Raw genomic sequence first — 23,974 nt, forward strand, 5'->3', positions numbered from 1 at the left:
AACCGATATATATATCGTCTGCTAATACACGACCAATTAGTGTTTGGACAAAAAGTTTTTCCGTCATCCCATTTTGAGGACTTACAGAAATACCTCGGATAGTACCACAATCTCTTCTACGCACAATAATATGTTGAACTACTTCAACAAGTCTACGTGTAAGATATCCAGCATCTGCTGTTCGCACAGCAGTATCTACAACCCCTTTGCGGGCTCCATAGCAGGAAATTATATATTCTGTCAAAGAAAGTCCCTCGCGTAAATTGCTTTGAATAGGTAAATCAATCATTTGTCCTTGAGGGTCCGACATTAATCCTCTCATACCTACTAATTGGTGTACTTGAGATGCATTTCCTCTGGCTCCTGAAAAAGACATTAGATAGACTGGATTAGAAGGATCCGTTATCCGAAAATTTGAATTCATTTCTTGTTTCAAATATTCACTTGTCGCATACCATATCTCAACAGATTGGCGTAATTTTTCTACCGCGTGTACAGCCCCATAATAATAGTGTTTCTCCAAAAGAAAACTCTGTTGTTCCGCGTCTTGGACTAACCATCCCTTAGAGGGTATTGTTAAAAGATCCTCGATTCCTAACGAAATCGATGTAGTAGTGGCTTGATGGAAGCCCAGAGTCTTTAGTTGATCCAGTATATGGGATGTATATCCCATTCCAAAATGATCTATTAATCTGCTAATAAGTCGTTTCATACCAGTTCCGTCTATCTCTTTATTATGAAAGACCAGATTGGCCCGTTCCGCCATACATAAGTACCCCCTTTTCGGCTGAGTAGGATTCGACAATTGCTGAGTAGGATTCGACAATGGGCCTGAGTCAGTGATTCGAAAATTTAATTAACTTAATTGCCTCAATCTCAATCTGGATTCGCGTGGCAAATAATGATGATACTAGGGAAATCGGAATGCCCCCCGAAAGGGGAGGGGCATCGCCGAATCTAACTTTCTTGTTTAGGTAGTGTATGAATAGGCCTGACTAAATCCTTGTATGGCTTCCTCTATTTCTCTATAAAAAGAAATATGACCAAGAGTGGTTCGAATGTATATCGAACGAATTTCTTTTTTTCTATTTCCCATTATTAGATAGTGGGCATAAATCTCATGATAAGTCCCCAAAGATTCATATTGAACTTCAATCGGAACTTCTCTTGACCCAATGACGCGTTGATCCAGGTTCCATCGTAGCCACAAGGGACTATCTAAACTGATTAGTTTTTGTCTATAAGCTCCCAGTGCATCATAAGAACTAGAAAAATGGGGTTCTTTATCTTTCCTATATTTAAAATTATTATTATTATTGTAATTTACTTTTAGATTTGGGTAGTTTCTGCAACTATTATATCTATTTGCACAAATACCTCGACGCTTTCCAATCGTTAATACATAAAGCCCGATAAGCATGTCTTGGGTTGGTACGCAAATAGGATCCCCAATAGCGGGAGATAAGAGATTCATATGAGAAAACATAAGTAAACGGGCTTCTGCCTGAGCTTCCAAGGATAAAGGTAGATGAACAGCCATTTGATCTCCATCAAAGTCCGCATTGAAACCCTTACACACTAATGGGTGTAAAGAAATAGTACGCCCCTCTACTAAAGTGGGTTGAAAGGCCTGTATGCCTAATCTATGCAGGGTAGGTGCTCTATTTAACAGTACAGGATGTCCCCGCATAACTTCTTGAAGTATTTCCCATACAATGGGTTCTTTTTCCCAAATTTTCCTTTTAGCAATCCTTACATTAGAAGTGGCGCGTTTCGTGATTAAATCGCGAATTACAAATAGCTGAAAAAGCTTTATTGCTATCTCTAGAGGTAATCCACATTGATGTAATGAAAGCGAAGGACCCACAACAATGACAGAACGCCCCGAGTAATCGACCCGTTTCCCAAGCAGAGTCTCGCGAAACCTTCCCTCTTTACCTTCAATTACATCTGAAAGTGATTTGTATACTTTATTGTGACCATCCCTCGTCGGTTGCCCGCGGGACCCACTATCAAGAAGTGTATCCACGGCTTCTTGTACCAATTTTTCCTGGCACATTACTAAATCTGCTGGCGCTAATTCACTTCTTTTTAATAGATAGGCAAGATTGTTGTTCCGACGGATAACTCTCTTATAAAGTTCATTAATGTCTGAAGTCACTACTTTATCTCCAGACCTATAAACAATAGGTCTCAATTCGGGAGGAAGAACCGGTAATAAGCACAAAACCATCCATTCTGGTTCTACATTTGTTTGAATAAAATGTTTCGCCAATTGCATGCGTCTAATCAAAAAAACTTTTCTTATTCGTCTTTTTCTATCTTCCCACTCATCTCCACTATACCCCTCGTCTTCTAATTCCTTCCATTCGACCAAAGAATTCTCTATAATAATTCGCAAATCCAAATCTGCTAATTGTTCTCTAATAGCACCTGCTCCTGTCGCAATTTCCCGATTTCGAAATGTTGCAAAGCCTGGGGTAGAAAAAAAGGGAGAAATGCTGTGGTTACAGGATGCAATTTCCTCTTCGAATAAACCTCGTAATCGTAAAAAAGTGGGTTTTTTAGTGCTGGGCCTAGCAAAAGAGAAATCGCCGTATACTAGGCCCTCCAACTTCTTAAGAGGTTTATCTAAAAGATTCGCGATATAACTAGGAAGACCTTTCAAATACCACACATGAGTCACGGGACATGCGAGTTTGATGTATCCCATTTGATATCTTCGTATCCGAGAATCCACAAATTCGACCCCGCATTTTTGGCAAAATCTTTCGTCTTCGTTTTCAGCTCCGCTCGCTCGAGAATTGCCACAAGCGCAAATCCCGCTTTTTATGGGTCCAAAGATTCTTTCGCAAAACAATCCATCTTTTTCTGGTTTATCGGTTTTATAATGAAAAGTAGAGGGCCTTGTGACTTCGCCAACGACTTCTCCATTAGGTAGGTTTTTGTTAGCCCAAGCCTTTATTTGTTGAGGGGAAACGAGTCCAATTTGAAGTTGTTGATGTTTATATTGGTCAATCATAAAATAGAAATAAGAAAAGAATTTATATTTATTCCGATCAAACTTCCTCCCTATTAACCTGGAAGTTCTTTTCAGATACAAGGAAATGATTCAGTTCTAGAGCCAAAGATCGTAGTTCTCGAACGAGCACTCGAAAAGATTCTGGAGGATCCTCATGATTAGGTATTCTTTTTCCCCAGATCGTAGCATTAAGTATTTCTTGGCGAGCTATAAGATGGTCAGATTTATAAGTAAGTATCTCTTGTAAAATATGAGCAACACCAAATCCTTCTAAAGCCCAAACTTCCATTTCTCCTACTCGTTGTCCCCCTTGCTTGGCTCTTCCTCTAACCGGTTGTTGTGTAACAAGTGAGTAGGGCCCAGTAGAACGCCCATGAATTTTCTCATCAACTTGATGAATTAATTTTAAGATATAGGACTTCCCTATTAGAACAGGTTGCTCAAAGGGGTCGCCTGTTCTTCCATCAAATATTCTGCTTTTTCCCGGGTACTCGGGTTCAAATACCCATGGATTTTTTGTTTCTTTACTGGCTTCATATAATTCTGAAAACACAAGTTTTCTTGAAGCCTCTTGCTCATATCTCTCATCAAAGGGTGCTATTCTATAATGTTTCTTTAGCAGATCCCCCGCTAATCCGAGCGAGCTTTCAAATATTTGTCCCACATTCATTCGGGAGGGTACTCCTAAGGGATTGAAGACCATATCAACGGGTGTTCCATCTTGCAAATAGGGCATATCTTGCCTAGGCAAAATTTTGGAAATGATCCCTTTATTCCCATGTCTTCCGGCTACTTTATCCCCAACTTTGATTTCACGTTTCTGTAAAATATATACACGAACCATTATGTCGAGCGGGTCCCTTTGGATCCATTTCACATCGATAACGCGCCCTCTTCCACCTATAGGTAATTTCAGAGAAGTTTCTTTTGAAGTGGAAACCTCAAGGCCAAATATGGCCCGTAATAATCCAGCTTCCGCGATATAAGATGATTCGCTCGCTATCTGAGGCGTTAATTTACCTACTAAAATATCACCAGTTTCTACCCAGGATCCCAACCTAACAACTCCATTTCTGTCCAAATTGCGGAGTAAATGTTCTTCTAGATGTGGTATTTCTTTAGTGATTTTTTCAGCGGAGCCCTGGCTTGTCGTATCCGTCTGAATTTCATATTTCCGGATGTGAAAAGAGGTATAAATATCTTCATATACCAAACGTTCGCTAATTAGTACTGCGTCTTCAAAATTGTAACCTTCCCATGGCATATAAGCTACTAATACGTTTTTTCCTAAAGCAAGTTCGCCCCCAATTGTAGCAGCTCCTTCTGCTAAAATTTGTCCTTTTTTAATGGATTTACCCCGTGGAACCCGGGGTTTTTGGTGCATACAAGTATTTTTGTTAGAGCGACGGTGGTTAACTAAAGGAATACTTATAGTCTTCCCACTACTTGATAAAAGTATCTTATGACTATCAGTAGAAATGATCTTTCCCTCGCGTTCGGCTATAATGGAAACCCTCGAATCTAGAGCTGTTTGGCGTTCCAATCCAGTTCCAACAATGCATTTCTCGGACCGAGAAAGCGGAACTGCTTGGCGCTGCATATTAGAACTCATTAAAGCCCGATTCGCATCATTGTGCTCAATAAAAGGAATGAGAGAACCCCCAATAGAAAAATATTGGAAAGGAAAAATACTTCTAACATGAATCTGTTCCCATGCAATAGTCAAGAATTCTTGACGGTATCTAGCCGGAACAACCTGTTCTTCCTGAATACCTTGATTCAAGGACAAAGAATTTCCTGCTGCTATCATATAATATTCATCTCTATTTGGTGATAGATAAACCACCTGTCTCTCTTTTTTTTCTTTTGCTTTCTCAGCAGATATTTCATAAAACGGACTCTCTATGGATCCCCACAAGTGATCAATTCTCGCATGAATTGTTAAGGATCCAGTAAGTCCAACATTGATTCCTTCAGACGTGTCAATTGGACAAATACGCCCATAGTGACTCGGATGAATATCTCGGCTCCGAAAACTTGCGGTTCTCCCCGTCAACCCTCCAGGACCTAAACAACTCACTTTTCGCCCATGAACAGTTTGTGTCAATGGATTCGTTTGATCAAAAACTTGAGATAACGGGTATGTGCCAAAAAAGGTCTCATAAGTAGTTATTAATAAAATTGAAGTTGAAGTTGGAGTTACCAAAGTTTGGGGAGTCGGTTTCGATTGACGTATGAATACTCTACGAATAGTTTTTTGAACTGCATGTTGTAAACGACCAAGAGCCAATCCGAATTGATCTTGTAACAGATCCGCAACCGAACGAATACGTTTATTTTTCAAGTGATTCATATCGTCATCGTCAAGTATACCCGTTCCAAATTTCATTCCAATCAAATGATCCGTAGCGGCCAATACATCTCGTGGTAACAAGAATGTATTGTTCTGAGGAATATCAAGATTAAGTCTCCGATTCATATTTCGTCGACCAATCCTTCCTAATTCACATTTTTGTTGAAAAAATTTCTTTTGTAATTCCTCGCATAAGGACTCCGAAAATACCAGGTCCCCACCTACACAAGCAAATTGTTGATAAAACTCCAAAATAGCTTTTTCTTTTGACTCAATCCTCTTCTTCTCTTTAGCATTCGGGAAAGACAAGAAAATTTCAGGGTAGGAAACATTATCCAGAATTTCTCTTAGATTCGAACCCATAGCTGATGATAGAACTAGAATAGATATCTTTTGTTTTCTACTCACGCGAGCCCATATCCTTTCTTTTTTATCAATTGCTAATTCCGATCTCCCCCCCCAATCTGATATTATAGTGCCAGTGTAGATAGAAATTCCCTTATGATCTAATTCCGAGCGGTAGTAAATACCAGGACTTAGCAATATTTGATTGATCACAATTCGGTATATTCCATTTATAATAAAGGTTCCTAAGGAATTCATTATAGGAATGTTTCCGATAGAAATGGTTTGCTTTTGCACATCGAAACCAAAAATTAATCTCGCAGATACATATAATTCGGAAGAATAGGTGAGTGATTCATACACAGCATCTCTTTCTTTTATCGAGGGTTCTAGCAGTTGATATCCTTTCGCAAATAATTGAAATGCAATTTCGTGATCTGGATCTTTAATTGTTGGAAACTTGTCAAGTTCTTCTGCCAAGGCTTGATTAATGAACCTACAAAATCCCTCGAATTGGATCTGACTAAATCCGGGTATTGTGGACATTCCCTCGTTTCCATTCCGGAGCATCTTAATCTTAAGTTTCCTGTTTATCAAAGAAAAATTCCATTATCAGCTCACTCTTCATCAATCCCTATGGATCGATCTAGCAATCATGGAATCTATATTCTGTTTACTGAATCACATGAAATTCTAGGGAACTCCACATACGTATTTCATATATGTATTTCATACATATGAATAGAGACCATTTGGACGAAAGTTCGAGTTTGCCAGGGGTACAAATGAAATGAAAATGAATTGATAAAACATTCCTACAAAAAAAATTCTGCCACTTATACTTTATGTTATGATATTCTAATCAGATTGGATGGCAAAGATTTCTCATTTTATCTCCTTTCTATGAATGTAATAAAGCCGTAATATAATATACTAGAAAGTTTGACTTTACTTCGATTTAGAATAGCGTGCTTACTTTAATTTCTCAAAATAATTTGAGGGTTCTTTTTTATTTCGGATCGGAGTAGTATAATTGCTAGAAAATTCAGTATTTCATTGTGGAATTCTAAAATAAAGTAAGTCCCTTTTTTAAGTACATGCCAATCTAGTTATCCACCTCTCCCCATATCCATGCTTTTCTTTTATCGTAATTTCACTTGGGTACGCCAAGATAGTCAGGTTATACTCTATATCAGAGCAAATTTCCTTTTTTTATTCAAGATATTTAATTTAATACTTTGAAAAATTAAAGCATGATTCCCCATAGAGATATGTACATAAAGGGGATCTTTGGATAATAATGCTGTTCGGACCTAAAGTTTACCTATACACGGATTAAGCATAAAGCCATAATATTTTATTATGCCATTGAAGGGGGGGGAGATAATACCGATTTAAGAGTAGTTCACTACTGCAATAAAAAAAAGAGAATTCTAGTTAACGGTTCCAATTTATTCTGAATTTTGCAGCCTGTGAATAGAAATCCACTTTTTCTTCTTTTTCATCTCAATAGAAAGAAATGGGAAGTTTTATTGTGTTAACAATGTATGTTTTAAGATAGAACTATCGAGGAGAATAATAGAAACTGGATCAAAAAAAGCAGGAATAGATTTTTTGAAAAAGATTGGAAAAAAGTAAGTAGAATTATATTCAAAATAAAAGGGGCTTTTCGTAAGAAAACGTGGATGAATACTTGCTGTTTTCTAGATTTTTGATCGGATTTTTTGGCGGCATGGCCAAGCGGTAAGGCAGGGGACTGCAAATCCTTTATCCCCAGTTCAAATCTGGGTGCCGCCTGATCAATAAAATACTTAGGTTTTTTTTATAGTGCTGATCGAATTCGATAAATTTTTACTTCGCATAAGTTCGGGCAAGAGAGTAACTGGGCCTGCCGATACTGGGTTTAGAGAAACCATACCATAGTTCTATCCTCAAACTAGGGTTAGGGTTTGTTTTGACGGTAGTGGCCAAAATGGTTATCAATAGGGGTGAGGTAGTGTTTCCTTATTCTTTTATTATATGAATTTGAATTGGTTCTTAATTGAGATTCGATTTGATAATTTTAAAATACGAGGATAAGATGTCAGAAATCTTGGTATCCAAAGAAAGGTCCCTAAGGGGCATTCTTTTTTTTTTTCAATCTAAGATTCAAGAAGGGACTCCACGAAAGAATATCAAGACTTACTAATTATTATACATTTTTTTATCGTACATCTTATGTTACCTACATACACTAAAGTAAGGACTACTTAATTCTAACGAGAATCAGATTAAATAGGTCGATCAAAAATCAATTTAGGAGTTGTATTATGGATAAAATCTCTTCATTCTTTCATAGAATGATACAAAGCAAGGCTGCAGGGTTTAGGTCAAAAATAAACATTAGGTAAGGTAGGTATCCAATAAATATTTATCTATCGATAATTTTATGGTATATTCGGGCGTCCTTTGCTTAAAAAAAAAAAAAAGAGTAACAAAAGGAATAAAAAATCTTCCTATTCCCGCTTCTTCTATTCAGGACATCATTCCCGTACTCTTTCTTTTTTAAGGAAAAAAGGGCTATAGTATCTCGTATTTTTAATGCTCTCTAATTCTACCAGAATTCCTATAAGAATTTGTTAGGAGTAAATTCCTTGAACTGATTGATCCATGGCCTTAGGGCGGAATCCCTTTTTGACTCTGTACCCTTGATTCCACTATGATTATTGATCAATAGTAGAATAATCCCTTCATAGAAATAGGAGACATAATTTAGATGGATATAGTAAGTCTCGCTTGGGCTGCTTTAATGGTAGTCTTTACATTTTCTCTTTCACTAGTAGTATGGGGAAGGGAGTGGACTCTAGGGATACTACTAATTGATTAAGTAATCAAATTGTTGTATCAATTCTTTTCTTTAATGGATCATTTTGCATTAATCATTTTGTCAAACGTTATTCTTTAATCTTTTTCTTTAGTTTTGTTTCACTCCTGTAAGAAACTCTTGTATTGTAAGTTGTAATGTAAGAAAGAGCCATTATACCAATTCAGAATTTCTACTAGAAATGACGAATGGTTAAAAAAAGTTCTATACATAAGAAAATTAGACTTTCTTCCACGGAACTATTCACGGCATATCACACATTTTCCATTTCCTTTTACTTTTTACTATAGTCTATTCTTCATATTATTTTTCTTTCCTTCCATGGATTCTTTGGTCAAGAATTGTCTTAGATTTTTTTATTTTGACCTGATTGAAATTAAGTGGATGCAATGAAAAAAGAAATTGAATTAGACTACTTAACTATTTCAATCTACTAATCTATTCTATGTAGATTCAAAGATAATATAATAGAAAGAATCTAAAGTGTCGTAGAAAAAACTATATGTAGTTCTTTCTACCACACTTTAAGATTCCAACCAGATCCTTTCATTTAAGACTTGGATTTTTTTTATTTAATCCCTTTTTAATTTCTTCAATGATTAATTGGAATTCCAATTAATTATTTTGGCTGACTGTTTTTACATAAATAATAAGTAAAAAAGAAGTAGGAACTAGAATGAACAGTGCAGTAGCAATAAATGCGAGAATATTGACTTCCATAACCTCTTTATTTTTTATTTTCACAATAACTCGGGATGTAATCCCATGGAGAGGAAAAAGGGGTATCTTGTAAATTCAAGGGTAGGGCTTGCATTCTGATAATACTGAATCAATTCAATATTATGAATATCGGATCTATCAAATCAATTCATGGATGAGAGTTATATTTCACGGATGAGAGTTATATAGTATAACATAGGAAGATCCTCTATCCACACTAAGACCAAAATGGGTTTTTTGATTGGATTAGGAATTCCCTCTTTTTTAATCCTTTTCTACTTTTTCTTTTCTATATCTCTAACCCACGAGCTTTCTTAATCTTATACTTTCTTAATCTTATACAATTTCCCTTCCTTTTTCTTATAGTTATACATACAATTATGTATGTATTATATGACCAACTTTCACTTTCTATGGGTCACATAGACATCCAAATAAGCAGTAGAAGTGAGATGGGGAAAAGAGGTCTGAAATAAAAAGGGAATACGATTTATGTATGGATTCCGGTAAAATACCGGTACTCTATTCCATAAGAGTGGAATAGGAAATTAAGATGAGGATGGTATCATCATAAAGAAAGATAGAGTAATATAATATCCTAAATTCTACTAATCCACATATCGTATGTGTGTCTTTCTTTATCGATTGGGAGTAGTGAAAAAAAAATTCCTATATGCCCTCCCTCCCTCTTTAATGAGAGATGCAAAATAAAAAAGTGAAGTAAGGGTGCCCTGTGGGTATTTGATCTTGCTCCCTGCCCCTTTTTTTCATGGAAAAAGGAAATATCAATTTCTCCATTCATTGAACCCTAGTTCGGGACTGACGGGGCTCGAACCCGCAGCTTCCGCCTTGACAGGGCGGTGCTCTGACCAATTGAACTACAATCCCCGCGGGGTGTATGGCATACCCATTCTTAAATAGAACCATAAGAAGATTCGATTCGTCTTTCGTACTCTAAGAAATAGACGAATCATATACTACATACCCACATATTATATTATACGTGGGTATAGTGAGAGTGACATAACTAGTATGTCGTGATTTTTTATCACTAAAAATGGATAATAATCCAGCCTTCAATAAGAAAAACTCTTTTGTTTGTAAGAAAGGAATGAGAGAGATATGGATTAGAAAAAAAAATTTCCCTTTTTTCTTTATCTTTTATTTCTATAGATCAGACATTTTATTTTATGGAAGAAAAACAAAAGGATTTAGTTCATACTCACGAAGCCCTAGATTTTTGGTTTGGGCCGAGCTGGATTTGAACCAGCGTAGACATTGTCAACGAATTTACAGTCCGTCCCCATTAACCACTCGGGCATCGACCCAGGAAGAATTTATTCTAGGGTTTTTGCTAATCTATGATTAACCTCCTTTCATAATACTCCCTACCCCCAGGGGAAGTCGAATCCCCGCTGCCTCCTTGAAAGAGAGATGTCCTGAACCACTAGACGATAGGGGCATCACTAGACGATAGGGCCATATACAACCGCTCGTGATTATACTATAATCATAGTATGAGCAGTTTTTTGGAATTGTCAATATACTCGAAAAGTATAAATAGATCCAAAGCAAAGAGTTTTTCCAACTTTTCTGTTATGTTTTCATCTAGGATTTTTTTTAGTTGATCGTTATAGATTAATTCTCCGTGCTTCATTTAGTGTTCATACCAAAAATGCATCCATCCCGCACTAAGTCATAAAATTCTCTAAAAATATAGAGAAAGTTTCAAAAACAAAGAAAAAAAGTGAATCAATTTAGTAGAAAAGTACTCTATCAGATTCGAACCAACGACTTACGTCTTAGCACGAGATTACTCTACCACTAATTTAAAAAGCCCTTTATCGGATTTGAACCGATGACTTATGCCTTACCATGGCATTACTCTACCACTGAGTTAAAAGGGCTTTTTATTTAATTCAAAAATTAGCCACTTGGATTTCCCATTATGGGTCTACTGCATAATGTACATATTATATATATAATATATAGAGATAGAGAGAGAGACATTATGTAGAGATTGTATATGTATATATCGATATCTTGAGAGCTCAAAATAAAATTAATAAAAAAAAACATACCCTACATAACATATCCAACTCTTCTTGGTTCAGGGTTTTCCGTTTCCGAAGACTAGTAAAATAGGCGGATTCTGGAACCCCAAGGATTCAACGGTATATGGATATGGAAAATATAAGATTTCCGATCCTAGCGGGAAAAGGCGGGGAACAGATACCCAATAGGATATAGGATCCTTGGGAGGAACTTTTGGTAATGGCCTTGATCCTCTATGCTATTTTTTATGTGTTCTTAGTTCTATTGAACTTTTTGCATTCTTTTAAACAAGAATCTAATAAACTAGAATTGAGTCAGTGGAAAAAAGGAGAGAGAGGAAAGTGTTAAATGGAGAGAGTCGACTAATCAGAGACTTTTAGGATCTTCTTTACATCAGGTAAATCTGTCGGCCCTGTCCGTTTTTTTCTTTAAGTTACGACTCTTTGCTGCTTACTTCTATCAAGCCATAGGGAAAGTCTATGATGAATTTGGAAAACTCATCTCACTCTTACTCTATGGCTCGGACTTAATGGGGGAAGAAAACATCTTCCATAATTTCTTTTTTGTTCAATTCTGGACAAAAAAGAAAAGGAAAAAAGGAATTTATAGGGACAGTGTTACCCCCTATATCCCCTAGTTTATATTGTAGGAATAATAAAACAATTTAGCAGTCTGACACACTTACGTCCTTGCAAAGTAAATAATTATTATTGTAGTCGTAACCGTAGAATAGGATCCTAATCAAAATAAATACATTTGGTTCAGGCGCTATTAGCATGGTAAGAAAAGATTTTTTTTACAGACCAGAGGGGCTATCTAAATCCTAAAGTAAAGGCGAGCGATCGAAGTAGAAGTACCAACGGCTCAGTGTCATGAACCTTCTCCATCTGATTCAATAAGGGGGAATTAGCCTTCTTGTCAAATGGCTATCCTTGACAAAGGGTACCATTTATACCATAATCTACAATGTAGCGGGTATAGTTTAGTGGTAAAAGTGTGATTCGTTCTATTAATAACTGAATTTGAAATGATATACTTAAGGCATCCTTAAGTTTTTTATTTTTATATTCCGATGAAAACTTTAGTTCTTATAAAGGATTAAATCCTTTTCCTCTCAATAGCATATTGAGGAAGAATATACATTCTGGCGATTTGTATCCAAAGACTAATTTAAATTGCATCCAAAATAAAAATAGGATTATGAGTACAGAGTCGCGAAGCATAATTTTGCATTGGATTAAGTATTCCAATTTTGAAAATATGAGTAAAGGATCTATGGATGAAGATACAAAAAAGTTGATTTCCAATCGTAACTAAATCTTCTTAAAATAAGGAATAAGGAAGCCAAATAGCTAAAAAACGATAGTTTTGGTTTACTAGAACCATCCGCATATTGTTTCAGCTCGGTGGAAACCCAATTCTTTTCCTCAGGATCTCTTGAATGAAATTAGGGAACGAAGTAAGTAGATTAGATGAATTTAGATAGAATTTCTATCTCCTACTCTATAAGGATCATCTAGAAAGCGGAGAGCTTTGGTTCCATTCAAATAGAAAAGCTGACATAGATGTTAAGTGGTGAGAATATCCATAAAGGAGCCGAATGAAATCAAAATTTCATGTTCGGTTTTGAATTAGAGACGTTAAAAATAATCAACCAACGTCGACTATAACCCCTAGCCTTCCAAGCTAACGATGCGGGTTCGATTCCCGCTACCCGCTCCATTCTGTATAAAAGGAGTATTCTATTTGTCTAGACATGTTAGAGGCTTGTATTCAAGCCTTTTTTGTCCACCAGTTTCTGGTACTCCAGAGCGGAGTAGAGCAGTTTGGTAGCTCACGAGGCTCATAACCTTGAGGTCACGGGTTCGATTCCCGTCTCCGCACTTAGCAGTCTGTATAAAAGGACTATTCTATTTCTCTAGATATGTATGGTAGAGGGGCGTATCCAACCCTTTTTTATTCATTAGTTCCCGGCCCTAGAGGGCAAAATTGAGCAGTTTGCGAAGTCACTTGCCTTCAAAAAAAGAAGGCGCAAGGCCTCTCCCTACCCTGCAGAAAATAAAAATGAAACGAAAGGGACAGTCTACCTCTCCCTTCCCTTTAAAAAAAGTTTGCCCGTTGTTTGTCTCAGTTAATACCCAATTTTTGGAGCTCTGTTGGCGAGTTCTATTTCTGCCTCTGGAGCGCCCTCTTTTTTTGAGTGGGATGCAAAGGAAGGGTAAGATAGTAAGGGATACGGCACTAGACTAACACCTAATTAATACTTAATTTAATATAAGTAGTTAAACAGTTAACTAGACTAAACTTTTTATCATAGTACTTTGATAAATTAAGCGGGCGAGCGGCGGGAATCGAACCCGTATCTTCTCCTTGGCAAGGAGATATTTTACCATTGAACTACGCTCGCTACGGTATATATTTTATAGCGTATATCCGCCTGGGTCGACCTTCTATGTCTGGGTCGACCGTTTCATTTCATTTTCTATTATATTAGAGTTTTCCTTTTTTTATTATCTGTCAATGAATATTCTAATGGGAATGGAATTTCATAATACTGAAAGAGAAGAGCTAGCAATTCGGAACGCAAATTGCGTTTTAATACGTCTCACTATTCTAATTTTTTAGAAGAAATGGCCTTTATTATTTCTTTTTTATGGGGTTAATAAATATTAACCAAATTTCATTTAAGAAATGAGAGAATTCAGAATAGCTACGAGAAAGACTAGTCCAATCCATAATGATGTACCGGAAAATACAACATTTTTATTATTTGACCAACCATCAGGAGAAGCAAATACAAGGGGTACACTAATTACTAAGACTGAGGAAGTCGCAATTAATGCAAAAACAGCTAATTGGAAAGCAATAGTCATATTTCTAATCCTCCAAGCTACCATCAAATAAAGTTGACTACATATTTGATCCCTCACTTAAACCAAAATTGTAAAAAAATACAAGAAGTAGGAGGGGTTTAATCATGAATCCATTGATTCTTCTCTTTAATTCAAATTTATTACTTAAACCGCTTTTTTATTTGGATATGGGGGTGAGAAGAGATTATTTACTCTTTATTTCACAAGCGGGTATAGCGGATCCTGTATCCGTGTATACAGTATACAGAGATATATCGAAAAGGAACTTGTATCTGATATCTTTCTAGAGGCTAATAAATCTTTTTATTTTTTATATGGCTATGTTCTATTTGTAGGAGTAAAATAAGGATTAGGCTGTGGAGAGATGGCTGAGTGGTTGATAGCTCCGGTCTTGAAAACCGGTATAGTTCTAGGAACTATCGAGGGTTCGAATCCCTCTCTCTCCTTTTGCTTATTGAATACGTTTGTTTCTTTCATTTTTATTTATTTTTTTTTTCTGTCCCTTATCTTTCTTTCATAAAAAGGAATGAATGGCTCGGCTAGATGGAATAACCGAGCCAGAACAGAAAAAAAGTAGAACAGGTATAAATAAGAAAATCTTAGTTAAGAGGGTTCATGTAAAGAACAGGTTCCAAATCACGATCGATTCCCTTTTCAAAACCTGCTGCAGCAGCTCGGGCTCTTCCTGCATGCCATAAATGGCCCACAAAAAAGAAGAATCCTAGAACAAAATGAGAAGTTGATAACCAACTTCTAGGAGAGACATAATTAACTGCATTGATCTCGGTAGCTACGCCACCCACGGAATTTAAAGAGCCTAAAGGAGCGTGGGTCATATATTCTGCTGAGCGTCGTTCTTGCCAAGGTTGTATGTCTTTTTTCAACCTACTCAAGTCCAAACCGTTGGGGCCCCTTAGAGGTTCTAACCATGGAGCACGAAGGTCCCAAAAACGCATAGTTTCCCCTCCAAAGATAACCTCCCCAGTTGGGGAACGCATTAGATATTTACCTAAACCTGTGGGTCCTTGAGCGGATCCCACATTAGCTCCAAGACGCTGGTCTCTAACTAGAAAAGTAAATGCTTGAGCTTGAGAAGCTTCTGGCCCGGTGGGTCCATAAAACTCACTCGGATAAGCTGTATTATTGAACCATACAAAACAACAAGCGATAAAACCAAAGACAGATAAAGCAGCTAAACTATAAGACAAGTAAGCTTCTCCAGACCATACAAATGCACGGCGAGCCCATGCGAAGGGTTTGGTTAAAATATGCCAAATTCCGCCAAATACACAAATAAAACCCAACCATACATGCCCACCAATTATATCTTCTAAATCATCTACACTAACAATCCACCCTTCTCCACCAAAAGGAGATTTTAGTAAATAACCAAATATAACACTGGGACTAAGGGTCAAATTGGTAATTTTTCTTACATCTCCCCCCCCAGGGGCCCAGGTATCATATACACCGCCAAAATAAAGAGCCTTGAGTACTAGAAGAAAAGCACCTAGACCTAACAAAATTAAGTGAATACCCAAAATTGTAGTCATTTTATTTCTATCTTTCCAGACATAACCAAAGAATGGAAAAGATTCCTCAAGAGTCTCGGGTCCCAGAAGCGCGTGATAAATGCCACCGAAGCCTAAGACTGCGGAGGAAATTAGGTGAAGTACGCCAGATACAAAGTACGGAAAAGTATCTAGAACTTCCCCCCCTGGCCCTACTCCCCAACCTAGAGTAGCTAAGTGTGGAAGTAAAATCAACCCTTGTTCATACATGGGCTTTTCTGGTACGAAATGGGCCACTTCAAATAGGTTCATTGCTCCGGCCCAGAATACGATTAATCCGGCATGAGCTACATGAGCTCCAAGCAGTTTACCGGACAAATTGATAAGTCTGGCATTCCCAGCCCACCAAGCAAAGCCGGTGGTTTCTTGGTCACGACCAGCTAAAACGAAAGTTCCATTAAAGAGCGTTTCCACGTGGTAGAACCTCCTCAGGGAATATAAGATTTTCATGAGGCTGATCCTGAGCTGCCATCCACGCACGAATACCCTCGTTTAAAAGAATATTTTTGGTGTAGAAAGTCTCAAATTCAGGATCTTCCGCTGCACGGATTTCCTGGGAAACAAAGTCATAGGCACGTAAGTTCAGAGCCAAGCCAACTACGCCAATAGCACTCATCCATAAACCGGTGACGGGTACAAATAGCATAAAGAAATGTAACCAACGTTTATTGGAAAAAGCAACACCAAAGATTTGGGACCAAAAGCGGTTAGCAGTGACCATTGAATAAGTTTCTTCAGCTTGAGTTGGGTTAAAAGCACGGAAGGTATTTGCACCATCACCGTCCTCAAATAGAGTGTTTTCTACGGTCGCTCCATGAATAGCGCATAGCAGAGCCGCACCTAAACTCCGGCAACTCCCATCATATGAAATGGGTTCAACGTCCAATTATGAAATCCTTGGAAGAAAAGGATGAATCGAAATATCGCTGCTACGCCAAAACTCGGCGCAAAGAACCAACCAGATTGCCCCAGTGGATAAATAAGGAATACAGAAACAAAAACAGCAAGCAATTGGACCAGAGAATGAGATTGCATTATAAGGCCGCAATTGAACAGACCGAGCAAGTTCAAATTGGCGTAACATGAAACCTATTAGTGCAAAAGCCCCGTGGAGAGCTACAAAAGTCCATAGACCGCCTAATTGACACCAACGAGTAAAATCTCCTTGTGCTTCGGGCCCCCATAGTAGCAACAAAGAGTGTGCTAAACTATTGGCAGGGGTAGAAACTGCTGCGGTTAAGAAATTACAACCTTCCAAATAGGAACTAGCCAATCCATGGGTATACCAAGAAGTTACAAAAGTTGTCCCTGTAAACCAACCCCCTAAAGCGAAATAAGCACAAGGAAAGAGCAATAGGCCAGACCATCCTACAAAAACGAAACGGTCCCTTCGTAACCAGTCATCCATAGTATCAAATAGATCATTTTCTTCTTTAGGAATTCTACCAAGGGCTATAGTCATAGTGATCCTCCTATTCAATTACTTCAACCATTTCCGAGCACCTCATATCACTTTCCAAGGCATATGATAGTTTTATTATCTGTGGACGATTTCTTTCTCGTTCAATGCCCTTTTTCAATGGTCTCGAAGAGAGAAATTTCCCATTTTTATCTATGGAGTCACAGTCACAACCGAGGTCGTGGTAAATCCATGAATTTGATTCGATTTGTTTTTCTTATACTATTTATTTGTTTTTCTTATACTATAGAAATAGAAATAAATTGTTTTTCTTATACTATAGAAAGAAATAAACCTTTGAATTCAGCATTATTCCAAGACTCCTATTTCAAAGTCTATCTTTTAAGGGAAAAATGCAAATAAAAGTAACCCTTCTTTTCCCATTCCCTCTCTATTGCATGGGTGGAAGAACTAAAATAATAGAGGATTCTGAAAAAAAAAAATGGACCTTCGAAATCCAATTTTATGTGTAGCGCAAAGGAGTTGCGATTTCTTCTTATTCCTATAGAACATCTAGTAACAAGAATATGAAATCGTAAATAGCGAAAAATTCTTGTCTTGCGCGGTCTAAGTCTAAGGAAATAAAAAAAATTCGCTTATACAATTTCATCTACATCGAATTTATATATCAGAATAGCGGATAGAGGCATCATTAAAGGAGTCAGGTCTACTTACTTTATGCTTCTTTCCAATTTTATGGTGGATTTGATAAGAACCCTTTTTGCTTTCTTGATAAATAATCGACAAAAAAAGCGTTTTTTTTATATAACCTGCTTGTTTTATTATAATTATAACAAGTCCTATATGGAAATGCCCGCTAAAGAGAAAATCTATTTGATTGTCTCTCGGCCAATATCGATTTTTAGAAAGAAAAAACAAGAATTTTCTTCTTTTTTTATTAACATTAAGAAAAAAGAATATAATTAAAATGGAATTGGCAATATAATTTTTATAGACTTTTGAAAGAAAAAAAAGGGGTTTTTTGCAACCGTTATTTCTTATTTCTTGCCTATATCATATCACGGAAACCTTTCGCTTTGGAACGTGGAGAGATGGCTGAGTGGACTAAAGCGGCGGATTGCTAATCCGTTGTACAATTTTTTTGTACCGAGGGTTCGAATCCCTCTCTTTCCGCTCCCTTGGATCATTTGGGACTTTCGAATTGGAAAGAATTCTGACCCCCGGATTTTCTCATAGATAAATGTACGAAACAAATCCAATAAGAAAAAAAAAAACTGAATTTTTACTCCTCGCGTCCAGGATTCCGTCCTGGGTCATTAGATAAGAATCCAAAGATAAAGAGTGAAACAAAGAATATCACTACTGTATAAACAAAAAGTTTGAGAGTAAGCATTACATAATCTCCAAGATTTTTTTTTAAGGAATAGATTACCAGTTTTTCCTTACCACACGGATCCACTAGGATGGTTTTTTTTTATACCTAAAAATGCAAAAAAGAATTCTTGAAAAAAATTGCAAGAATTCTTTTATAATAAGCACTCTTATCAATAGCAAAAATAGGGTTAGGTGGTTAGGTATTGTGTAGGTACCTTTAGGTACCTGCTCAACCTAGGTGCAGGGGAGTAGAAAGGCTGATCCAAATTTATTGCTGTAGCTACCCATTCAATGTAGAAGAATTTAAATTTTAGAATCGAAGGTTCATAATATAAAAATATAAAACTTCTCGGCTTTTACCCATTTTAAAATTTTTTTGGAATGAACACATCATTCAATTTGGCATACAGAGTACTAAAGATTTCATCGAAAACTTACAGCAGCTTGCCAAACAAAGGCTAATAGAAAAAAGAATAGAGGTATAACAGGCATAATATCCACGATTGGATTGAAAATAGCATAAGCTTCGGGTAATTTGGCAAAGAAAAAACTAGTAGGATAAAGAACAGAATTAAAACAGATACAGGTTAAACTAAGTATATTAGGCATAACAAGCATTTCATTCTTGTAGAGTAAATAATTGGATTTTTCTTGAGTTATTTTTTTAAGGGAAAGAAGGAAAAGGCAGATTCAAAATCTTTTTTCTTCGGACTTTCCCAAACACAAAATACCTCCTTGTATTCGCACTCTCAAATGAGAGTGGAATAAATTCGACTTTCATATAATATCTTAATAGAATTCCATGTAATGATCAATGCATTTTTTTGATTCTATATCCGCATGTGTAGAATACTAGCAAGAGAATATCCCTCCTTTTTTATGTAATTGAAATGGTATTGACGAATAACAAATAAACATACTAGTGTTTATTAGTGTCGCATAAAACCCGAAATGGGGCGTGGCCAAGTGGTAAGGCAGCGGGTTTTGGTCCCGTTACTCGGAGGTTCGAATCCTTCCGTCCCAGATTGTTTCTGATGAAACAAACGGTGAAATCATATAGTATTCCGTACGAGACAAAAGTTTATTAAAGAGAATAATGATATCTTATTCTTTCTCAGAAAACATAATAAAGTCTTAAGTCCAGTCAAATTGACTATCTTTATTTTCATGAAAAAATGGGATCTATCAAGCACATTCAGGATATGCCTCTACTATAAAATCACTTAGTCATATTTTTTTCTTCCTTTTGGTATTCGAGTTGAAGAAGTACGAGAATTCTATAACTACCAAAAACTTTCAATCTTTTCATTGGAATAGTTTATTTAGTTATTATAGTTAATTGTTTTTGGTACTGAAAAAATATATTACTACTAGAATTCTAATTCTAGTAATTAAATTAATTAAACTTTTTTGGAGGTTGATAGTTTATTTATTGAGGAAGAGTCAATCCTTCTTTTCTCACTTCAAGATTGATCATCTCGAGCCATCCGTTGAGGGTGGAAATTTAAGAATAAATAAGTTTTAAGCAAACTTGTTTAGTCGTCTTTTTCAAACTATGTTTCATTCATATGATAGAATTTTAATATGGGTTTAAATAAATTGGATCTTGGCGGAGGCTTCCCGGATAAATACTTACTTTCTTTTATCCATATTGCTCCATAGATAGCAAGTTTTAATTAGTATAAAAAAACTAAACCAATGACTATTCATGATTCCATCCATATTGGATCAATTCTCTATACCACTTTGCAATGAAAAGAGGAATGTTTGTTATGGTAAAACTTCGTTTAAAACGATGTGGTAGAAAGCAACGTGCGACTTGAAGGACATGATCGATTGTGGATTTTGCTATCCATCATTTTCCATAGTAATGAAAATGCTCTTGGCTCGACATAGCCTGTTCTATTCGTTCCGAACCAAATTTGCGCTGGGTTTAAGTAACATAGTACACGATGGAGCTCGAGAGGACAGAATTTTTTTTATCAAGGGAAAGAATCTAGGGTTAGTGAAAACTAATAAATTAGGCCAACTTTGTCAGTCTATCCTTAATATAGAAATAAATCGAAAGGTTAAAATAAGAAGAAAGTCCAATAAAAGTATATCAGAATCAATCCCTCTTATTAGATTTCTATAGAAGAGATAAATGCTTTATCGAAGGAAATAAGAAAAAAGGGTATGTTGCTACTCTTTTGAAAGAAAAAAATAGGAATTCCCGAAGTAATGTCTAAACCCAAGGATTTCACAAATCAAAGATAAAGGATTCCAGAACAAGTAAACACAATTTTCAATTGTCTCAACAACAGAGTTGGATTAGAATAAGGAATAAAAGTCAATTCGTTCGAAATGAGACAAAGAAAAGAGTTTAAAGACGACTCAAAAATTTTGGAAGGATTTTGCCTTCGAAGTTTGTCAGGCAAAATTAGCCCACTTGAGTCATGAGTATAAATGAAATTTGTTTTTTCTGTAAGGAAATTAATGCACGTCATAGTCTAATTTCTATTATTATCGACAGAAATTCGAATCATTTTCTCGAGCCGTATGAGGAGAAAACCTCATATACGTTTCTAGGGGGGGGCGTTGTTTATCTACATCTATCCCAATAAGCTGTCTATCGAATCGTTGCAATTGATGTTCGATCTCGAAGAGAAGGAAGAGATCTTCAAAAAGTAGGTTTTTATGATCCGATAAAGAATCAAACTTGTTTAAATGTTCCAGCTATTCTCTATTTCCTTGAAAAGGGTGCTCAACCAACAAGAACTGTTTATGATATTTTAAGGAAGGCAGAATTCTTTAAAGAAAAAGAAAGAACTTTGAGTTAATTGAAGAACTAAATGAATCAAAAAATAGGATAGGAGAAGATTATTAGTATTCCTAGTTGTCTAATTATTTAGACACAATTTACCTCTTTTTTAATCCTATTTGGATTTATATTATATCGTGCCAATCCAACATAAGCCCCTATTTTATTTACTTTTTCTATCTAATTTGTTTTCTTACCATTGTATTTCCATTGACAAAGGTCTATTGAACAAATAGAATTTGTAGATAGATGGGTCTCTTTATCCTCACTCCATATTCAATTTTTCCGCCTACACTTCGCTCAAATGATAAGGGTGTTCCTCTTGCATGTATTCTCATACAATATAATATATATTTTTTATAATATATATTTTTTGTTAATAAAAATCGCTAAAAATAAGGAGAATTTGGCCATCGTGATTAGGGTCGCTCTTTTTTTAACTTTACTTTAGTGGAATTTCACCGGACCTGTTCGTTTTGGCATTTGAGTGTTTTTCATGGTCGATAAAAAAAATCTTTTGATGTCTTGCTAGTTCAATGTTTTGACAGAAGCGCGCGGTGTAATTCCATTGATTTTTGGATTTCGATCGTATCTAAGATCCTTTTTTTATCTGGGTTGCTAACTCAATGGTAGAAGAGTACTCGGCTTTTAAGTGCGACTATGATCTTTTACACATTTGGATGAAACAACAAATTCGTCCAGACTCTTGGTAGAGTCTAGAAGACCACGACTGATCCTCAAAGGTAATGAATGGAAAAAATAGCATGTCGTAATAAAATCAATCTTTTTTGAATGGAATCCAAAATTACGATTTTCTGGGTCTAATGAATAAATGGATAGAGCCTGGCTCCAATTCTGGTAAAATAAAAAGCAACGAGCTGAACTTCCTAATTGGAATGATTCCCCGCTCTAATTAGACGTTAAAAATAGATTAGTGCCGGATGCGGGGAAAGGTTGGGTTTTCCTATGAGTGGACCCTTTATTTTTTCTTTTTTTTTTTAGAAATCCTAATTATTCTTGATTATGGATTGAATAAGGGATGTTATGGATTGAATGTGTAAAAGAAGCAGTATATTGATAAAGAGGCTGTATTCCAAAGTCAAAAGAGCGATTGGCCTGCAAAAATAAAAAACTTGTTCTGTTCTTTTTTTTTAATTAGAACAAACATAAACTAATTGGGTAGAAAAGGAGCAGAAAAAGATCTGTGGATTAGACTCCCTTTCTTTCCAGGGTTTGTATTAAAAATGCAACACCCTGTTCTGACCATATTGCACTATGTATCATCATTCGATAAACCGAGAAATGCTTCTTCTCTCTGATTCAAGTAGAAATACAAATGGAAAAATTCGAAGGGTATTCAGAAAAACATAAATCTCGTCAACAATACTTTGTCTACCCACTTCTCTTTCAGGAATATATTTATGCATTTGCCCACCATTATGGATTAAATGGTTCTGAACCTGTGGAAATAGTTGTTAGTTGTAATAACAAGAAATTTAGTTCACTACTTGTGAAACGTTTAATTATTCGAATGTATCAGCAGAATTTTTTGGATAACTCGGTTAATCATCCTAACCAAGATCGATTATTGGATTACAAAAATTATTTTTATTCTGAGTTTTATTCTCAGATTCTATCTGAAGGGTTTGCGATCGTTGTGGAAATCCCATTCTCGCTACGGGAATTTTTTTGTCTGAAAGAAAAAGAAATACCAAAGTTTCAGAATTTACGCTCTATTCATTCAATATTTCCCTTTTTAGAAGACAAATTTTTGCATTTGGATTATCTATCACATATAGAAATACCCTATCCTATCCATTTGGAAATCCTGGTTCAACTCCTTCAATACCGTATCCAAGATGTTCCATCTTTGCATTTATTGCGATTCTTTCTCAACTATTATTCGAATTGGAATAGTTTTATTACTTCAATGAAATCCATTTTTTTTTTTCAAAAAGAAAATAAAAGACTATTTCAATTCCTATATAACTCTTATGTATCAGAATATGAATTTTTTTTGTTGTCTCTCTTCGTAAACAATCTTCTTGCTTACCATTAGCATCTTCTGGAACTTTTCTGGAACGAATCCACTTTTCTAGGAAGATGGAACATTTTGGGATAATGTACCCTGGTTTTTCTCGGAAAACCCTATGGTTCTTTATGGATCCTCTTATGCATTATGTTCGATATCAAGGAAAGGCAATTCTTGCATCAAAAGGCACTTTTTTTTTGAAGAAGAAATGGAAATGCTACCTTATCAATTTCTGGCAATATTATTTCTGTTTTTGGACTCAGCCGCGAAGAATCCATATAAACCAATTAGCAAACTCTTGCTTCGATTTTATGGGGTACCTTTCAAGTGTACAAAAAAGTTCTTTGTTAGTAAGGAATCAAATGCTGGAGAATTCATTTCTAATAGATACTCGAATGAAAAAATTCGATACCATAGTCCCCGCTACTCTCCTCATAGGATACTTATCAAAAGCTCAATTTTGTACTGGATCGGGGCATCCTATTAGTAAACCCATTTGGACAGATTTATCAGATTGGGATATTCTTGATCGATTTGGTCGGATAT

General features: G+C 36.1%; 7 non-coding genes across 7 annotated transcripts; 3 read left to right on the forward strand and 4 right to left on the reverse strand.

The window, feature by feature from the left end:
* Positions 1 to 7,446: 7,446 nt before the first annotated feature.
* On the forward strand, positions 7,447 to 7,517 carry TRNAC-GCA (transfer RNA cysteine (anticodon GCA)). The gene has a single exon. It is a non-coding gene; the product is annotated as a tRNA-Cys (tRNA).
* A 2,600-nt stretch (positions 7,518 to 10,117) lies between these two features.
* On the reverse strand, positions 10,118 to 10,191 carry TRNAD-GUC (transfer RNA aspartic acid (anticodon GUC)). Its single transcript has one exon. It is a non-coding gene; the product is annotated as a tRNA-Asp (tRNA).
* Positions 10,192 to 10,549: 358 nt separating this feature from the next.
* TRNAY-GUA (transfer RNA tyrosine (anticodon GUA)) lies at positions 10,550 to 10,631 on the reverse strand. The gene has a single exon. It is a non-coding gene; the product is annotated as a tRNA-Tyr (tRNA).
* Positions 10,632 to 11,138: 507 nt separating this feature from the next.
* Positions 11,139 to 11,210, reverse strand: TRNAT-GGU (transfer RNA threonine (anticodon GGU)). Its single transcript has one exon. It is a non-coding gene; the product is annotated as a tRNA-Thr (tRNA).
* A 2,484-nt stretch (positions 11,211 to 13,694) lies between these two features.
* TRNAG-GCC (transfer RNA glycine (anticodon GCC)) lies at positions 13,695 to 13,765 on the reverse strand. Its single transcript has one exon. It is a non-coding gene; the product is annotated as a tRNA-Gly (tRNA).
* An 824-nt stretch (positions 13,766 to 14,589) lies between these two features.
* Positions 14,590 to 14,677, forward strand: TRNAS-UGA (transfer RNA serine (anticodon UGA)). Its single transcript has one exon. It is a non-coding gene; the product is annotated as a tRNA-Ser (tRNA).
* A 3,630-nt stretch (positions 14,678 to 18,307) lies between these two features.
* On the forward strand, positions 18,308 to 18,395 carry TRNAS-GCU (transfer RNA serine (anticodon GCU)). The gene has a single exon. It is a non-coding gene; the product is annotated as a tRNA-Ser (tRNA).
* The last annotated feature ends 5,579 nt before the right edge of the window (positions 18,396 to 23,974 follow it).

This window comes from Triticum urartu, unplaced genomic scaffold (assembly GCF_056163025.1).
Source record: "Triticum urartu cultivar PI428250 unplaced genomic scaffold, HENAU_Tu73 scaffold2, whole genome shotgun sequence".
NCBI lineage: Eukaryota > Viridiplantae > Streptophyta > Magnoliopsida > Poales > Poaceae > Triticum > Triticum urartu.